Here is a 15,313-nt window from a genome sequence, read left to right as displayed (position 1 = left end):
AGAGGAAGAAATACATTCATTATTTATGGTTTGAGAGTTTCGTCTTTCTATTGAAATGAAACACCATGTGAAATTAGTAACACTAGAAATTCAAACACTGGTGTACGTACTTTGGGACAGAGTCTGTGTAACAGAAACAAGCACAGAGTCCCCTAAAAAATCTCACAGTGCCAATGCCCCTGTTAACCTTGGAATGTCCAAGTATGCACCTAGGCAAAGGTCAGCTACTCAGTATGTACAGGTCTAAGAGTCTAATATTCACATACCAACTTTTATCCTTTTGCTTTCTTATTTTACCAACTTTCCTTTGGTTTTGTTTTTGTTTTTGTTTTTTTAATAAGATTGGCAAATTACGGATTCCCATGGAAAGATGGACATTTCAAATGTCATATTTCTAAAGACAGGGTTCTTGTCCTGGTAGTGCAGGAGATTACTCTGGAGCAGTTACATTAGATGTTTGGAAACAAGAAAAATCAAAATCTCTAATTTCACTATTTTTTGACCCTACTACCCATTCCATTTAAGAGAATTTGAACACTTAGTTTAAATTTCTTAAGCAGGTTTGGGTTTGACTTGGTCCAAAAATGTAAAGCAAATTCTATCAAGTTTTATGTAACAGAAACAATAAACAAACTTCTGTAACCTACTCTAATTTCACTGTCATCTTTTAATCCAAATTCCGTTGTGGGAAGTGATAACAATATAAATTGTAAAGTAAGGATTCAGATCCACTTTTTTCCCTAATGCTCAGGCCCAGCTTTTTAGTGCAGCCTGCTGCAGAAACAAGAGGATTCACAAAAGGGCTTTAGATCCTGATGCTTTTTAGCCAGGTGCTTTTCAAAACCTATCTGCACAGGAATACATACCTCATACTTAGGAATCTTTAGAAGACATTAGTGAGTGTCATCACACCTTCTCACTTCAAAGAGTTGAATATTCTCCTTTGTACCATCCTGTCCATAAGGAACTTCTTTCAGAAAAACTATGTTTCCAACTTACAGGTTCGTCAACTTCATCTGATCCTGTTTTGCAGGCAGGCCTATCTAAGAGTAGAGGATAGTGGGTATCTAAGAGTGGAGGATAAGCTAGGCAAAGTGAAGGAAAAAGCAGCATGATTGCAATTCCCAAAAAATCCTGGTCAAAAATCCTGAGGAGAAGGATTTAATAGTGTGGTGCACTGATCTTAGCCAGCAGCCAAACACCCATCCTTCCTTGGTTCACTCAACTATCCTGTGGGACAGGAACTAAAAAAAATAAAAAAATCAAAGGAAGGTAAAGAGCTATTGACAGTTTAATAGGAAAACTAAAAGCTATGTGTGTTGTGTGTGTAAGTAAAGCAAAATAGAGGTATTTACAGCTTTCCATTGGCAGGCAGGTAGATGTTGAGCCACTTGTTGCTCTGGAAGAAAAATGCCTTAACCACTAACATCCCCCCTTCCTCTTTCTCCTGAGCTTTTATTGCTGAGCACAACATCATAAAATATAGAATATCCATTTTGTTAATTGTGGTCACTGTCCCAGCTGTGTCCCCCCAACCTCTTGCCCACTGCTAGCCTACTCATAGGGGGAAACTTTGACACTGTGCAAGCAGCATTCAGCACCAGCCAAAACACCAGGGTTACCAACACTGTTTTAGCCACAAACACAAAGCATAGCACCACATGAGCTGCTATGAAGAAAGTTAACTTGATAACTTCATCCTCACTTGAACCAGTACAAATATATATATATATATATATGTACACCTATAATGGCAGTGTATAAACCCAATCTAGTGTACTCCACCTTAGAAAGAGTTGGGTTTTCTTGCTTTTAGGACTGCACCTCGTGCATTTTACTGCACCCTTCCACAGCTGTAGGATAACTAACAAAAAATGCAGAAAGACAGAACTTTGTTTTCAAACACTTATCTGCAGAGTAAGTACTACAAAACATGGATAGGATGATTTCATAAAATGAAAGAAGTAAAAGCAGGACAACATTTGATTTATGCAGATTACTCTTAGAGTTTAACACTTCCACTTCTTGAGAATCCTCACTTTAATGTCAGTTCTCACCCAACCCACCTCCTTACAGTCACAAGAGCCCAACCTAGTTAAGGTTATTTCACTCATGCTCAGCACCATTTTTCCTTTAATTTTCAGCCTTGGATGGAAATGCTCTCCATAAGTGGTTCTGCAGCCAGTCTTATGCCTGATTGCTTTAATTAAATGGCCAGAAGTATGATTTAAGAGTCTCATCATCAGGCTTGACATAATTAGACTCCCGGACTCAATGTCAAATGCTCACAGGGCTGCCCCAACCTTTCATCCTTCTAAGGCAGTTGTAGGCAGTACTATGCAACATGATTTGCAGAAAGAACCATTTCTGAAAAAAGGCTTCAGAAGAAGCCTATTCTTTCTTGATACATAAAAGATCCCCATGGCACTTTTTCACAGGGTCCGTATTTCTGTCTATAACTACAGCCAAAGCATCTATGCCAGAATCTTTATTTTAGTAATGCCAAGCGTATGAAGTTGAAAATTGCCTGGTGATCCTCTGGAACTGAACGCAGTATGTAAATAGCCTCACTATTTATATACTGCATAGAGCCAGTTTCAAACTAAAATGAGAAAATTAAACAGGAAAAAGAGGTCACTGCACTCAGATATTCTCCAGCACTTGTCAGCATCAATTAAGCACAAGAGATCAAAGCATCAGAAACAGAACAAGATTGTTTTCAAGGTGTCTCAGATCCCACTGCACTGAATTGACAACTGGGTATGCACCAAACCAATCCAGAAGTGAACCACTGAGGTCACTGGTATGGCTCTAGTCTCTTAATTGCTACATTTTCTCCAGCTTTGTTCTTAGAGATTAGGTTCTAGCTTTTCATGAAATATAAGTGCTGTTTTACATGCATTGCTTTCACAAATTAGTGAACACGAGGACATCATCTTAATTGCTAAAAATTCTTGCCTGTTGTATAAAGGTAATATTACTACAAACAAGGAGCTAAAGTGTTCGTTTGTGGAAGATGGAGTTAAGTAGGACATACACATTATCAAAACCTCACAGCTGGGGCCTTGTCGATAGAATCTACACAGATGTAGCCAGCTTAAACAAGGCACATAGTAGTTTAAGTAAGCAGTTGCCATAAATGATGCACTTTCATCGCTACTGCAAGCGTTCAAACCAAGCTTTTCCGAACTATTTCCATAAGTGTTGTTGTACTGCCATCAAGTGGTAAACATATATAGGAAGAAAGATGGTCATGAAGATGTACAAACAGAGGCTCTACAGTGAGAGTAATGGAATTCTGAGTTCCCAATTGCAATAGTCACACTTTAGGATTCAATTTCAAAGTAACATGCAGATAACTGCTCTATAATTTTTACACAATAAAGAAACAAGGTCAGGAGACTTGGGTTGAGTATCAGTGAGACGGATGCCACAGGCACCAAATGCTTGTGACCAGACCACAAATTAAGCCACATGAATAGATACTGGCATCATAATCTGAATTATCTGAAGGTCCACATGCACAGAAACATTTTCTGATGGAAAGAGAAATTTAAGTTCAGCAACTAAGTAACTAACTGTGAACTATTATTAAAATTGCTCAGAAATGCATAGTGCTCAAAAGGTTCATATAACTCTATGAATGTATTCCTTCTAACCTTCTTTGTGTTGGTCTAGTTTTACGGTCAAATGCACTTAACTGAAGGGCAAACTCTGGCCTGTTGTATTCAACTAAATAAATTAGTGCTTTATTTTGTGCCACTGGCTTTAATTACCTTGGGAATGCAGTGCCCATTCTAACCTAGAACCTGTAAAAGGGTTCTATTTACCCCATTTTCCCTTTGTAGGATCCAGTAGGGTCGAGAGAGGAGTGTCTTTCCCTGTTTAAAAGGGTCACAGTATCAACTGGAAGTGTTGCTGAGTTCTTTTCCCTGAAATGTCCTGCCCTTACTCATACAGTGCAAACAATTGTGTGTGGCTGGCTCTGAAGAGGCAGCAGAAGGGATATTTCTGGGTAGACAAAGAGGTCCTTTCATTTCAGTGAGAACCAGCTTTCAAAGACAACTAGAAAGTTTTCTGAGGTTTTGAAGGGTTTTTAAGATAAAATGTATTTCATTAGTTGCCTTTAGCCAATGAGTATCTGGCAGGGACTTTAGATAATGGCATGGAAATATGACTGATCCATCCATTAAAAAAAGCATGTCACCACCAAATGGTATTATTTATGTTTTATGAGTCTAAATGTGTTTTGTATGTTGCTGAGTGTGCTTCCATTAACTCTCGGGCACACAGGAACATGTTCATGTTTGGCAGCAGGTTGTAGACAGTATGTGAAACCAGAAAATGGGAGAAATGCAGCTCGGGACAGCCCTTCTCAGCAACAGGCACTAACTGGCTGGATAGCAAGCTTCTGACTCTTACAGTCCATATGGAAGATGAAGTTTGATCCTTTGCATACATATCTTAGGGAGGCACAGTAGAGTTTAAGAGGTCAATGCTTTCAGAATTACTAATTTGTTATTGTAAAAAGGCATTATTTGGTTTGCACATATGGAGCTCCCAATCTGAATCAAAGCATTCTTCCTCTCTAGGCTCATGTCAAAGCTGAGATCCAGGTATTGGGAGAATAGGATCTACCTCCGTGGTAATAACCACTCATATGTGGTTCTCCAGGCAGGTTATGGGCAGGTTTGACCACAGACTTCAAAGAGGAAGTGACTGATTCACCCTCCATGACCCTGTTTTCAGTACAAGAACACACTGAGTTACTGTGAGGTCTTATCCTGAACCATCAGGAAACCAACAAGTGATAGACCAGAGGCTGTGTGTCTCCTTTGTGTTTGGAGGACAAGTGTTGACCCGCTCTGGCTCAGTACTTAATACAGAGAAAACTATACAGAAAACCAAGGATATGCAAAAAATTCTGAATAACATCCTTCCTTTGACAGATCATCAGGCACTTGAAATAGTAGGGTCCAACCTAACTTGGCTAATCTCTACTACATTAGTTAGACAGCTGATATGCATGGTCAGCATTTGTCGCTATTGTTATTTGTTCCGTAAATTATATCAATTATATCCAGTTATGAGTTTGGTCCTAGGTACCTAGGTAGCTCAGAGACCAACTGCTTTTTTTCTTTTTGCTCTTTTTTTTCAAACATGTGAATCTGTGGTCACTGAAATCCACAGATTCTCCTGGAAGAGCATCTTTACATTTAACAGGAGAAGTGGCTGACAGGCAAAAGGTCACACCACAGTAGGTAAGGGAAATGGGGAATTTTCAGAAAACTGGAATTAACTTCTTAGGAACAGCATACAGTCTATCTGCATGAATCAGATAACAATGCATAAGCTGAGGAAAAGGCCAGTAAGAACTGCTTGAGTAAGAGGGAGGTATAGGGACAGAGCAGTGATGAGGAGATAACAGTGCTGTGATTGTTGGAATCTTTTGCTGTTTGGTTGTGTCTTTAATTAGAAGCAGCTAAAATGCCTACATCTAGGACAGCGAAAAAGGCAACTGAGCCAATGTCACATCAACAGACGCTTCAGGAAGAATCATAAAAGCAGTGGAAGCAAAAATGGAAGCAGATGCACCACTGGGACAGAAATGACCAAAATATGAAGCTGTACTTCAGAAACTAGAGGGAGACAGACAGAAGGAATGAGTTTACTAAAGTCAAGCATGTCATATCTCCAACTGGGGGAGACTGCTGATCCCAAAAGAGAAAAAAAATAAATCAGTAAATCTAGTTTTCTTAGTGATACTATTTTCTCCATAAAAGCTTATACAAAAAAGTCCCCCGCAGACAGGAGGGTAGGCAGATGGATCAATGGATAACTTTACCCTGCAGTTCTGCTGTGTGGAGTGTGATGGGTGCTTAAGTACTCCCAGTCACACTGGCAGAAAAAAAAGTGAGGAAGAGTCTTGCCTCTTAAATGGAAATGCTTGGGAAGTTTGGAAAGGGAGGACACCATTACTCAGTGGGAATGAAAACATGACAGTGGAACAAACCCTCTCAAAAACAGTCCATTGCTTGGGAACTTCATAGCTTCAGAAACAGAAACTGGCCAGAGAAAAAATTTCAGGTGTGAACCAAGATCCAGACTTTGTATTACTATTCAGATTTGTACCAAATCACCCTGCTTCTGAATTTTTCAGTAAGCTTCTACACTTAACAGGTTAAATCCAACTAACCTTAAAACTTTGTGTTTAGGGAGTAAATAATCAAAAATCCAGATCCAGATCTAAAGCATAGACAAATAAATAGTCTTGTAAACACCACTTCTTCTTCCAAGAATTTCCAACTGAGTAGAATTCACAGAATCACAGAATCACAGAATGGGTCAGGTTGAAAGGGACCACAGGGGGTTACCTGGTCCAGCCTCCCTACTCAAGCAGGGTCATCCTAGAGCACATTGCACAGGATTGCATCCAGACAGTTCTTGAACATCTCCAATAAGGGAGACTCCACAACCTCTCTGAGCAACCTGTTTCAGTGCTCAGTAAAGAAGTTCTTCCTCATATTCAGGTGGAGCTTCCTGTGCATCAGTTTCTGCCTGTTGCCTCTTGTCCTATTGCTTGGCACCAACTGAGAAGAGCCTGGCTCCATCCTCTTGTTACCCTCCTTTCAGATACTTATATACATCAATTAAGCCCCCTCTCAGTCATTTCTCCTCCAGGATGAACAGGCCCAGCTCCCTCAGCCTTTCCTCATAAGAGAGGTGCTCCAGTCCCTTAATCATCTTTGTTCCCCTCCACTGAAGCCACTCCAGGTGCTGCATGACTCCCTTGTACTGAGGAGCCCAGAACTGGACACAGCACTCCAGATGCAAGTTCCCTAGGGCTGAGTAGAGGGGCAGGATCACCTCCCTCAGCCTTCTGGCAATGTAGTTACTGATACAGCCCAGGGTAATATTGGCCTTCTTGGCCAGCAGGGCCAAGCATGAACACTGCTGGCTCATGCACAGCTTGTTGTCCACAAGGGCCTCCAGATCTTTCTCCACAGAGCTGTTTTGCAGCAGGTTGGCCCCTAGGCTGTAGCAGTGCAATGAAAACTTCTTCTGTCTCTGCAGCACAGTGAATGAACTAACAAATGGGTGAACCTTCAGTGCCCCCTGCCTCTAAGCTACTTGTAGTCTCTGATGTCAGTGATTCTTTGACCAGAGCATCCCACCTTAGCTCTATGGACAGACATCATACTCTGAAATCCTTCAGTCAGGAACCAAAGGTAATAACCAGGTAATCTTCTGATCCTCACTTTTAATACAAGAAGGTACGCTAGTGATTAAAAGGACTAACAAACCATCCATGATTCCACTGTAAAATTAACTGGGCGCTTACAACCAAGCTGAAACAATTTCCAGCTTTTTATTAACTTCAAATATTTCAACTTAAAGATTTGCTATAAAGAGAAGGTATTAAAGACAAAGAGTCACTAAGTAAAGTTTCTTCCAGTTCTCCACCTACCAAATGGTTATTATCCTTAATAATGCATACAGAAGCAAAAAGCACTTCTCTTCCCACCACTTGCTATAGTATGCATCTTTTGGACTTGCGATTATAAACTGTCACCTATCACAAATCTACCATGTTTGTACCTACCAGGTTCCTCTTCCACCCAGCTGGGCATCAGCAGCGCATTTAAAATGGAATGAAAATAATTTCCAGAGAGCTTGCTGTAGTCGGATTTTGTGCTTGTGTTTTCATCTCACAAATTCAGAGCTATTTTAGTAGTCTATTAAACGCTTCTGTGCAGAAATTAAATTGCTTCAAATGAAAGGAAGGTGTAAATAACGGGTACTGTATTTCATTCTTACTCCTTGTTACACAGACTTCATCTGGGATCATGGCCTTGTTGCATAAGGCACACAAGGTGAATAAATTCAACACAGTGGAATATTATAAGCAAGCATCACAATATAAAAAGCTTCATCCGTTAGTGTCAAACTACATTGTTATTGGCCAGTGGCTGCACAGTTCCACTCCTATCATGAAGACCATCTGATAAGAAGACCATCTGATACTGTGGCTGTATCATGTCACAAGAACCTGCTTAGTGACTGTGCCAGAAGACCACAACTGATGTTGTCGTGCAACACTGTGACATCTTACAGGGACACTCCTGAGTCATCATTGCTTGATAACAGCACGTTTCTGTCATAATGGCAAGTCATCTCTGGGTAGCAGCACATGGGATCGTTAGCATTCAACATGTATCCAGATACTGCAGAGTATGGTGAGAGATGCCAAAAGCAAGTAGGTTTCATATCATGTGATTTTGGGTGCCTAAATTAGGTTAATCACCTCATACCATTCAGAGACAGCAATATGATCATTAAAAAGACAATTTATAGCTACAGCTTAAATGACATTGTCCTTAGCTGCATCCTGAAACAACCCATTGCTATCACTATGAAACCTGGGGAAACCAGCCTAAGATAAATGTCCACATTTAGATGTCCAGCATTTGACACAGATAGGATTGATTTAAATAATCGTTCGTAAAATTATAATGCATGGGGCACAGGAGGACACACTGAACTGAAAGAAACAGAAGTAGTGAGCAAACCCTTATATCTATAAGTTAATATAAATCCACTTATATCAGTGGATCTTTGTTAGTTTCAAACTGTCAATAAGCCACAGCAAAACTAGTTTGCTGCTGTATTCAGTTCCTGTTACAAAGAGGCAGGCAGTATCACAATAAGAGTGTATTCAATAAGTAATGAAAAACTATAACACACAAATGCAAAGAAAACAAAGATGTCAGTGCTACAGTCGTTGGTGTAATGCTTCCTTCATTTCTTCCAAAACGCATTTTTAAGAGTGTAGATGTGCATCTCACTAACCTCACTGAATAGCTGACCACATTATCACCTTTTAGTCCTGCTGCTAAAAGGAACTGCATCATTTATACAGGTCGAAAAAAGCTTATCAAACTAAGAAACTAGCTCAGTTAGCTAGAGCATGGTGTTAATAATGCCAAGATTGTGGTTTTGAGCCCTATATGTGCCATACATTTAAGAGTTGGACCTGATGATTCTTGTGAGTCCCTCCCAGTTCAGAATATTCTGTGTAATTCTTGCAAGCTTTTAAACCAAATAGAATAATTTATTTGCAGTATTCTTGTAATACACTGTGCTTCTCTTTCCTTTGAGCTGCAATTCAGAATTATCACGATCTCACATAAGGCTACGTGAAAAAGACCAACAGCAGGCAAACAAAGCCAAGTGCTTCCTGAGCTCTGCCAAGAATTAAATGCAGAGCTCCATCAGCAGGAGGGCTTTCTTTGGTAACAAAATCTGTCTCAGTCTGTACCTAAAAGGTTTTCTAAGGCTGCAGATTAAAGTTTAAAGACCACTAGAAAAACCTCAAGACAGGGAGAGCTCCTATAGGAAAAATGCTGTATAAAATTTCCAGAAATAAAAAGGTAATAATTACTCCTAGTAACAACAGTAATAGCAGCAATAGTCCCTATTTTTAATGATTCTCTTTCCCTGGAGATCTCAGCATGTTTTATAATTTATATAAGCACCAGTGTGCAGTTCACTTAATATTGAAATCCAGCCATCTCTGAGCACAACTGCAAAAGACAGTATTAAATTACATTTCAGTATGACCAAAAAAAAAAGCCATATTAATTTGAAATCACAAGGGAAGTTTCACAAGACATTTGGAGAAAACACATGGGCTACAAACCACTCCCTGGAAAAGTGCCATTGAATATTTAATAAACTGAAATGGTCAAGAATTTTGCTCGTTAGAAGGAAAAAGAAAGTGGCACTTCAGTCCCTTTCCCCCACCAGCACCACACCAAAACACGCTGGGGAGGCAGTTCATCAGTGATTGAAAGGGAAAAGACCAAACACTATATGGGGGTAGCAGCTCTTAAGTTTTGAAAAATGCACAGGCACTTCTTGCCCTGGAAATGGATTTATCAGAAGAAGGATGAAGCCCATTAGTTCTGTTCCACATTGCATCTTTGCAAGCATGGGCAGACATATGGATGATACATCTGACTGATAATGTAATATTAGTCTGATTTGACAAGACTGTGCAACCCGAAGATAAATATCTATCCTACAGCAATTCTGCTTATTGCAATAGTGAAGGAGACTGTGTATTTCACATTCTTCCCTTTTTAGTAAAATGCACAATAAGCCAAGGCTTCCACTGTACAAAGCAAGATGGAATACAGTTAGTCCTATACCAAACTAACACAAGAACTTCCTGTGATGTGTCACATACAAACACTTCTAACTCCTTCTGCTCAGCTTTTCCATCACCTACCATTCACTCTTGTCACTGAATGCCACCAAGCATGTGGTATTTCTCAAATAGAGATCAAGTGTTATGCTCAGGAAGTATCATGAAGTCGATTTAAAAATGCAACTGAAGGTAAACAAAACTTAAAAATAAATTTAATCCTGTTTTTCTTGTAAAATTAGCATTATGTTCTTACCAGACCAGAAACACTAGTTTGGAAAAACTATATAAGCTATCTCTTTGAATCTCCTGTCATCTTTCATGTAACGATGTTAGGGTTAAACAACCCCCACCACAAATAGATTTAAAAAAAAAAAAAAAAAAAAAAAAGGAAAAGGACATCAGAAACATACTTGGGTTCATTTATATTGTGGCCAAAACAAAGACATCTGTCTCAGAGCTGATAATCTAGTACCACCCCACCATGATTAAAACATGCTTCATTTACTTTAACATAAAATAGCTAAAGCCAGCAAGACAGAATTGCCTTTTCCTTTTAACCTACTTTGATTGCCCAACTGGCCTCTGATTGCATGAGGTTTACAAGTCATCTGAACACATTACTATGCAACTATTTAATAACACCACAGTGATTAAATGTCTGAAGTTATCTTAACCAGTTCAGTGAATATCTAATGCAAAGTGAGCTAAATTAACAGTGGAGGTGCAATGGCTCTGATTATGATGAGTATTACAGCCTTTTCTTTTAATAGTAATCTCCTGTCAAATTGATGCCCATAGATATTATAGAATCATTTAACAATGGAAAGGGGCCATATTGCTGCATTCTCAGTAGACTTGCCAGCACAAAGAATGGACCACAGAGACTTAAACTGCCCATTAATGCTCATAAAGAGTCATCTTAGAAGGTGAAGCCCTGGCAGTGCACTGAAAGGAAATTTTGCTCCAGAAAAAACAGCAAGTAGCACATTTTATTAACTTCAGAAATTTAGCAAGGAACAAAAGCCACAGCTTTTAGCATCTTGGGAAGATCATAGCGAACATGAGGAAAAGTTTCTTCACCAGGAGAGTAGTGTAGCATTGGAAAATGTAACCCAGAAGGATGAGGGAATCTCCAAGCTGCATCTAAATAAAACCACTGATAGCTGACCTGGCTATCAGTACCAGCAATCCTACTCTCAGTGGGATATTGGGTGAGAATATGCTTAGAAACCCCTTCTAACCCTTCTAATCTTTTCTAAGATTCTGTGATCTTGGGGGAAGATGGAAACCAAGCAAAAAGCTAACTGCATCAGGAAATGGTTGCAACAGTCCCTGATATGGCAGTAAGGCCGTACACCTGGACAACTCCAAGCTAAAGACTCACAGAAGATCTTGTGCAGATACTTTCAGCAGCAGTTGTTTTTCTCCAGAGGCTTATTATGGTATTGCCTTACACCTATCAGAAAATATTTTTGATGAGGGATTGAAGCACACCAGCCACCACTTCCTTTAGTCTTTTCCTTTAGACACACTGTTTTGCCTATCAGACATGCCTTTGCTGAGACATGAAGACGTTCCACATGTTCAAATTAGAGGGAAAGTCTAGCACACTTCAGTTCCCTCCAGAACAGCTGGCTTTGGCATGTAGCTGGTTACAAATGCACAAAGAACCTTAGCACAGCAAGGCGAGTTCAGTAGATGAAAAGTGCTTTCGTCTTTTTCTATTACAGTCCTCATGGTTTAAGTTTGAAAAAAAATTTTCTGCTTCAAAAGCTTTTCATGCATATGAATGTGATTTTCAGCTTGTCTTTCAACTTCACTGTTACAAAGATTTGCTAGGGAAAAAAGGTGGAAGGAATAGCTACTCACAATAAATGAAATATACAAACTGACAAACCTTTCTTCAAGGAGTGCCTGGTTGCACCCTTCATCCCCACTGATACAAAGCACCATTTTTCACATCACTTGAAAATTGTGTGCACACACACAAAAGCATGCATAGGCCAGTAAACACACTTGCATCTCAAGCTGTTTTGTAGTCACTGGTATGATTTGCTCTGCAGGATAAGCATAGTTTCAATTAGCTGGTGAAGTTCCCAAGACACAAATAATGGGCTTAACTTTTTTTTTTTTAAGTTATGGCCATGAGAGCTTACAGAGAATCTCAAAAAAAAAAAAAAAGCTAAAACTGGGGCATCTGTTTGGAGTGATTCATTCGCTAACATCTCTTTTCTTCTTAGCCTTTTCTCCAGACATTTTGAACAGTTTGGGGTTTTTTTATCTCACTAATACCTCTCTCCTTATTACTTCAGTTTCTCTTCCTCCCTCCAAATCATGGCTTTACATTTTGCCTCACACTCTCCTTCAACACATTTAGGATGTTGCCATTAGACAAAGCCTTGATAACAAACTCAGTGAAACCAGCATGCTTCCCCAGGTCTTTTCACATGTTTTAATGCCTGCAGGCTTCATTTAGCATGATCTCTTTCAATTTTAACACAGTTTTATAGAAATTAATTTTAAGTATGCTTTTTAGTAAGATAATTTTAAAATGTCAAAACATCAGAAGTGAGGGCAAGTACACCACATTTTCTAGCAAACTGTCTGAAAATACCTTCACTTAAATACTGCATCTTTCTTAGAGTAAACTTGCCTATTTCATTGTCTTATTGTAAAGAAAGTTGAAAATTTCCCCTACCAGGGCATCATGTTCTAATCTAGAGTAATGTGTATATATTAAGTCAACTTTTAGACTACTGAGAAATAAGTGGAATATATCAATGTCTTCAAATCCATTTCCAGCTAAGGATCATTTTTATGCCCTTCTCTGAAGTTCCTCCAATGTTGTCATATTGATTCTGGAGTAGAAAGCCCAAAGCTGGACAAAGTAGTATAGCACTCTTACCAGTGCTGCATACAGAGTTAAAACTACATCTGCATGTTTACCTGCTATTCCCATTTTTAGCAGAGTCCCTGTGTTCATAGCAGAAACTTTTTGCACATCACTTCAGTAAAAACCTGTATCAAGATAGGTACTTACTTTCATAATTCCTGCTCTAAGTTATTGATTTTCAGGAGTTTCTTGGAATAGGTATAGGCAATATTCTCTACTCCTACACATACTATGTTAATATTTATCCGTAGAAAATGTTCAAATGTGATGACTTGGATAATTCAGATTATTATGTAATAATGCAGTAGTATAATCACAATATTATTTGCTGGTAAATAATTTAAATAACATTTTAGAACACTGCTAAAATGCTGAATAATATAAAGCAAACAGATTCTTGAGGTACCTTGTCAGGAAACAGACACCCTGCTTTCTTCCCAACAGCAACTTTTAAATCTGTTATGAAGTCAGATTTTAATCCATCTAATATATAACCTCTTAGAGCCAAGTTTCATTGGTTCCCCCCATCAAGATGTTAGAGTGATAAGAACAAATGCCTTTGAGAAATTCAAGTACGCTATATTCATTCTGCTCTCTTTATCAGCCAGATCTGTGATCTTGTCAAGTGATGACAGTTTTGTTTGACAAAACACATTTCCATAAAACCATCTTGACTGACAATAATATGCTCTTTGTCTCTAACCTTTTGTTGATGGCATCCAAACTGTTCTACTCTGTTGCCAAGACTTATGCAAAAGTAGCTATTCTCTTGAGTGTTGAATAGTCCCTTATAATACTTTTAAATATTGGTATTATGATGGCACTTCTGCACTGTTACAGAGCTTCACCAGTCTCCAGCACTCCATAATATTTAATTAATGGCTCAGAAGTAAAATGCTAGATTTATTTATCTATTAGAATTCCAGAACTGCTGGTTAAAACATACTTATTTCTAGCTGGTGCTCCCCACATTCCACTTTGACTATAATGAATAAATGTATACTATCCATAATATCATAGAAGGGTTAAAAAACAGAGCAGGGAAAGCTCCTGAATATTTCTAGCTGTTCTGCATCACTATTTATAATTTCACTTTCAGTTTAGCAACAGATAACTTGACCTCATTTATGTCAATCAACTGGAGAGGTATTGTTCATAATACACCTTAAAAATGCCATCTTACTACTTTTAATTTTAATACATTTTGGCATACACTTTCCACTCCATAGCTTGCTCTAACATAGGGATAAAGTATAAATTAAGTTATACAAAAATGACCTCATAATAGCTTTAACACAAAAGAACTGGGAAAAAATCAGTACAATAAGATTGTCTCAGGAACAACGTGCACAGAAGAAAACATACTTTACCAAAAAAATCAAATGAAACTGTAAGCAAAATTTAGAAAACAGCTACTTCAATGTTTTCCAATGTAAAAATAGAACTGTTGCCTGTGAGAAACACAGAAAGAAATCACTTTTAAGAGAATCGGAAAATACTTCATCTTAGACACCAACACCCCTAACACTCTCCATTTCTTGGTTTTGAAGTGGTGTCGAGAGACAGAAAACTCTACAATCCTAACCTTTCCCAACACAAACAGAAACCAAAGGTAGATTCTGAGCTGTAGTTCATTAAAAAGGACATAAGTGACCAGCAGAGCTGGACAGACACAGAGGTGTTCTGACTCCATCTCTTGATTAGATCCTTGACTGAGGGATAGTGAATTTCTAATACAGCTTTTTATGCAGCAAAAGTTTGTTCTATTCTGTTTCTCTGATGAGTGGGAGGAGATGGTGGAGAGGCATCCATACCTCTCCCAATATGTTCAGTGCTGTTGTGCTTAGTTGTGCATATGCCAGGGACATGAAGCATATGGCCCGGGGGCTGGCAGTGTCCCATTTAGCAGATGTCTTCAATACATTCTGCCATAAAAATCTTTTGGGGGACTGGTTAACTGCTTTGTATAAGAAAATCCTCTCTCTCTGGTTGATAGAGAGTTATTCACCTCAACGGAAATCCCACTAAGCACCTTCAGAGAAGATGTGCAGCTTTTCACATCCAACAACTAGAAAATAAGACTTTACTACTCTCTCAAATTAAGTCTGCACCTAGCTGATAGATTGACTGCAAACTGACTACTAGGTGCCAAAAAGAAGACATAAATCTTCCTAAAGTAGTTACGCTGCTTTGGTTTTTTGGACCAAGAA

This window comes from Manacus vitellinus, unplaced genomic scaffold, assembly GCF_001715985.3.
Source record: "Manacus vitellinus isolate BGI_N305 unplaced genomic scaffold, ASM171598v3 scaffold_6_pilon, whole genome shotgun sequence".
In the NCBI taxonomy this organism is placed as follows: Eukaryota; Metazoa; Chordata; class Aves; order Passeriformes; family Pipridae; genus Manacus; species Manacus vitellinus.
This window is presented reverse-complemented; position numbering follows the sequence as displayed.